This window comes from Canis lupus, chromosome 21, assembly GCF_048164855.1.
Source record: "Canis lupus baileyi chromosome 21, mCanLup2.hap1, whole genome shotgun sequence".
NCBI classification, from domain to species: Eukaryota; Metazoa; Chordata; class Mammalia; order Carnivora; family Canidae; genus Canis; species Canis lupus.
In genome coordinates this window covers 23,473,917-23,479,814 of record NC_132858.1, presented here as the reverse complement: position 1 = coordinate 23,479,814, position 5,898 = coordinate 23,473,917, and positions in this window count along the sequence as shown.

Genomic DNA, 5,898 nt, shown 5'->3' with positions numbered 1-5,898 from the left:
TTGGTGGTCTGTTTAGTCTGTGCTAGTAACCCCAGTTGCCCCCAGTCACCCCTGGTCGAGTTTGTTTATTTGCATGCGATGGCATCTCTAGCCAGAGGACCTTGACACAGCCACTGCCCCTAGAAATCAAACCACGGGATCTCACTGGCCTCCATTTCCAAACCTCAGGACTCTGCATTGCTGGTGATCCCTGACCTTCAGCAGATCATGTGGAACCACAGAGATATATCACCTCACTGTCCACCAAGGTCCCTCCTCTGCTAATACCACCCTATCCCACTCAAGCATGGGAGACATGCTGCCAAGACAAATGTGGGGCTTCTCCTAGGTGCTTTCAGCCTACTCCAGGTTAGATAGGGGAAAGTAGGTCACTTGCCCCAATATTGTTAGTCTCCCCATATTTTTCTGACTGCATCCCTGCTTCCCTCCCCAAGGCTTGGCCCCAAGGAGGAGGCAAGGCATCCTAATATGTGAAGGTCCTACCATGCCCCTACCTCTTTTCTCATTTCTGTACTCTCCTCTGCAGGAAAGAGTACCTTTCTTACCTTTCTGATAAGAATGTTCCCCTCATAATATTTCCCCTCTTTGCTACATTGACACCTTGCCTGCCCACTTCCTTGGGGCCATGATGGTGGTGTCAAGTGTACCCATAGAGAAGAAGACACAGGGGCAGAATTAAGAATGTAAGAGGTTTATTGGGTAGTGACCCTTCTGAAGAGAAAAGATGGAGAAAACAAGATTGCACAGGGAGAGCCTCTGACCACTCTAAGTTTTGGCCAACCTAATGGGGAATTCCAGAACACAGACCACTCATCAGAGGAAGGCCATGTTGGAAAGAAACGGCCAGGCCTGGCACCCGCTCAACCATTGGCTGGGGGCTGCCCCAAAAAGACCACTGCCCCAGCTCAAAAGGTGAAGCAGATTCTAAGATGCTAATATCTTTTAACTCCACACCTTACAGCTGACCGGCAAATTCCTTCCTGAAGGGAGACCCAAGTGGCCTCCAGCACTGTCACCAGGGTGGAAAGGTTCCTAGAGATATGATCAATGCGGTGAACACTAAAATCACATCAGCTTAATATTTTCTACATCCTCCACATTACCCAAGCTCTTAAAGTCATCACTGAGCATAATCTTAGCCCACATCCTCTTCACTGCAGGTGAGGTTCATCCACTGACCACAGCATAGAGCAAGTCACACAGATTTGGCTTCTCCTTGAACCTCTGCTAAGAGCATCTGCACAAAACACAACGCTGGCGTGATGGCCCTCATAGAACCTTTGGCTTTTCACCTGAGACTTAGAGATAAAGACAAATTCCCCAAATGCCCATTTTAATTCAATGTTTGGAACCACCAGGTGCCCAGCAGTTAATCTAAATCCCCTCCCTGTTTTTTTTTTTTTTTAAACCAAGATAGCATTCTCTGTACTGCCGGGGAAACTTTAGTGGTTTCTCAATAGCAAACTAATGGTGATGGATGCTTACAAATCTTTAGCAAAGAAACTTTCTGTGAGTCAGAAGCCTATCATCCAACTGTCTGTTCACCAGGTTTCCTTCCTGTGAGTCACGGTAAGAAGCTTGACTTCTTCTTTCTCAGTTTTCAGCCCTTTTCTAATTCATTCAATGGCAACTGAAGTCACATTATAATTCTTGGAAGTGTTGAGAGATGCAGTTGGTCCTCTCTCCCAGACAACCCTTGGAAAGGAAGTAGCAGAGAGGAACCGGAAAGAGGTGAGAAAGAAGTCTGTATGGTTGGAGGGAGAAGCAATAAGAGACTAGAAGAGAAACCAAAGGACTAGAAATTTCTTGTTGCTTCAGAAGTCAAAATATTGTTTAGTTTTGTTATGGTTTATCACAAATTGGTGGCCAGTTTCTTAGGAATGATGTTATCAGGAAAAAAAAAAACCCCACAGGATTCCAGTTAAATCTGAATTCCAAAAAAAATTTTTCATTATAAATATGTCTGATGCAATATTTCAGACATACTTATGTTAAGATTTTTTTTCATCGTTTATCTAGAATTCAAACTCAGTGTCCTGCATTTTTATTTGCTAAATCTGGCAAGCCTACCCAGGAGACATTTCTTTTTTTTTTTAAGATCTTATCTATTTATTCATGAGAGACACTGAGAGAGAGGCAGAGACACAGGCAGAGGGAGAAGCAGACTCCATGCAGGGAACCCGGTATGGGACTCAATCCTGGGACCCCAGGATCATGCCCCAGGCCAACTCAGGCACTCAACCACTGAGCCACCCAGGCGTCCCCCCAGGAGACATTTCAGTCTCATTGCCTTGAGTTGATGAGGGTGACAAGCTACCATACTGAAGAGGAAACAGAAGATAGCACCATACTCCTACTTTCTAGAAGAAAGATCCAAATTATTTGGACTTGATAGTTCCTTCTTTCTCGGGCAGCCTCTGCCTTCCAGCTCTGTGGAGCACTAAACACTTGAAACTGACCATTGGTTCAAACCAGCCAGTAGGTCACTGAAATTGGACTCAGTGTCCTAGACTTGGTCTCTTCCCTAACTAAGGTAGGCTTGAGTCCCACAATTCTACTGAGCCTCTCAATTCCCACCATGTTGGTCCTATCAATAGGATTCAGATTTTGCGTTTGTTTCTGCCTCTACGTGAGATACTGAACTCTAGAGCATTCAGTTATGGTTTTGACATCTAATCTATACTTTGCCATCTGACCCTTCCCTTAGCGCATGCCTAGGGTGGGTCTTCAAACCAAGCATGTCAACTGGGGCCCCAACTCCAACTCTAACCCTCATCATCCTGGAGCACAGGGGTAGCCAAACGATTTCTGTTAAAGGGTCAGACAGAACAATTTGGGGCTCTGCAAACTCTACAGTCTCTGTCAATTCTGGCACCATAGCATGAGCAGACAATATGTGTTCCAATAAAACTTTATTTACAAAAACAGATAATGAGCCAGATTTGGCCCACAGACCACATATCTAGAAAATCTTGTCTTTTTGCCCAAAAGTTTCTACTTAGATATAGATGTTGGCCTAGGAGCTTGTGCAAGTCACATCTTTTTACTTGATGTTATGTTGGCAGCTGCTCCAATTAGGGGGCAGTCCTATTTTATAATCTTGGTGCCCTGGTCTTGGGCCTGGCAGTTTCCAGCTTTCTTTTCTTTTCTTCCACCAATCTCTGAGGTCCCAGCATGTCTAGAGATGAGCACACTCAAGTGAGTCAACTTCTGCTTTTATTTCTACACTACAACCAGGATCCACCCTCTTTCTTTCCATTGACACTATCTTAGTTTATGACTTAGTTGTCTGTGCTTTGAACTGGTTCTGTTTCTTTTTTGCTCTTTGACCCAAGGAATCTTCATCTTTCTAGCACTGGTGCATAATAAATCAACGAAACTACCAACAAGAGTTAGGTTTGTCTTCTAATAGCTATGGATTTAGAGAAAACCTTTCTCTCTTAGGTAATTAAAAATCCCTGGCAGAACCAAGTAAAAGCAGCCAGTGCACAGCTTCAAGGATACACATGTAGGGCTTTACATTAAGAAAAATCAACATTATAAATCATATTGATGTTGCTATTAGAAGTAATATGGGGAGGCTGGGTGGCTCAGGGGTTGAGTGTCTGCCTTTGGCTCAAGTCCTTCAGGAATCCAGGCCCACGTCAGGCTCCCTGCAGGAAGTCTTCTTCTCCTTCTGCCTATGTCTCTGCATCTCACTCTCTGTGTGTCTCTCATGAATAAATAAATAAAATCTTAAAAAAAAAAGAAGTAATAATATGACCTTGGGAAGACCTTATTATGGTGTGAAAATGCAAGGTAGATTTCACAAGCAACTCAATACATGCATGAATAAATCCACCTATTCACAAGGGTAGGACTTTGGGATCTGACGAATGAATGTTAAAAATAAGGTTTAAATAAGAAAAGGACAGCAACTTTGAAAAACCTCTGCACAAACCTTGTCAATAATGCTGATTGATTGACACTGGCTGCTGCTTTGGGTCAGCAATTATTTTGATATCAATCCATTTGAAATATGCTTCAATAATTCACTCCTTTTTATTGCTGTGTAATCATTTGATAACTGTTTACTCATACACCTGTCCATGGACATTTGAATTGTTTCCACTTCGGGGTTATTAAAAATGTAACTTGATATGGTTATATGCTTTCATTTACCTTGGGCAAATACCCAGGAATAGAACAGCTGGATCACAGGTTAGGCGTGTATTTAACTTTTTAACAAACAGTTGAGCCGTTTCCTCAAAATGTTTATACTAAGTGTTGATTCAAAGTGCTTAAATTCCCACCAGTCCCCTGTAGGAGTTTTAGTTTTTCTATATCCTCACCAACACTTGGTATGACCAGACGTTTTTCATTTTAGCCACTCTAAGATGTGTGTAGTGGTATTTCAATACAATTTAATTTGCACTTCCCTAATGACTAATACGATTGAGAACTTTTCATGTGCTTACTTGGCATCTGATATTTGATGTGATAAATTATCTGTTCAAATATTTTGCCCATTTTTTAAAAAATTGGCCTCTTTTGGGGGGGTCTTTTTATAGTAAGTTTGAGAATTCTTTATATAGTTTGGATCCAAATCATATCAAAATATGTAATTTACAAACATTTTCTTCCAGTCTATACTTTGAATTTTCATCCTCTGAATGAGGCCTTTCAAGGGGTTATTTTGTTTGATTTTAGTGGACTAGGATATGGATATCTTTCTCTCTCTCTCTTTCTCTCTCTCTCAAATAAATAAAATCTTTGAAAATTAAATAAATACACATATATGTAGAGGAAATATTTAAGACAATTATGTAAGGAAAATCGTAAAGAGAAATAGAGTGGTTAAGTGGCTATACTTTACTCAAACTAGTAAATGTTGATGTCAATAGACTGTGATAAGCTATGTGTATATAATGTAATACCCAGAGTAACCAATAAAAATACTACTATACAAAGAAATACACTAAAAAAGACTGCAGGTAAATAGGAATGGAATTCTAAAATAATATTCAAGTAACCCACAGAAAGGCAAGAAAGCAAAAATAGAGACATGAAAAACAGAGTAAAGGAACAGGCAAGATACAAAACAGCAGACTTAATGCCCTGAGATATCAGTAACTATATTAAATCTAATGGTCTACATAAACCAACTAAAAGACAGAAATTGGCAAAGTGGATTTAAAAATATGACCCAACTATATGGAGACTATAAAAGACTCACTTCAAACATAATGATGTAGGCAAGTTGAAAACAAAAGGATAAAAAGATATACCATGAAAACAGTAATCAAATGAAAAAGTGACTATATTAATATGAAATAAAGTAGACTTCAGAGCAAAGAAAATTAACGGAGCCAGAGAAAGACATTATAATGATAAAAGGGTCGATCTACTAAGAAAACATAGCAATCCTAAATGTGTACCCATCAAACAAGAGAGCAGCAAAATATGCGAAGCAAAATTGAAAGGACACATAAATCCAGTTATTCTGGGATACTTCAACATCCCTTTCTCAACAATTGATAGAATACTAGACATAAAATTGGCAAAGATGTAGGATTCAACAGCACTATCAACCAATAGGATCTGATTGCTGTTTATAGAGCACACTACAATAGCAGAATACACACTGTTTTTGAGTGTCTAGGAAGCACTAAAATCAAACAAAATAACCTCTTAAAAGGCCTCATTCAGAGGATGAAAATTCAAAGTATAGACTGGGAGAAAATGTTTATAAATTACATATTTTGATATGATTTGGATCCAAACTATATAAAGAATCCTCAAACTTACTATGAAAAAGACCCCCCAAAAGAGGCCAATTTTTTTAAAAAATGGGCAAAATATTTGAATAGATAATTTACCACATCAAATATCAGATGCCAAGTAAGCACATGAAAAAGT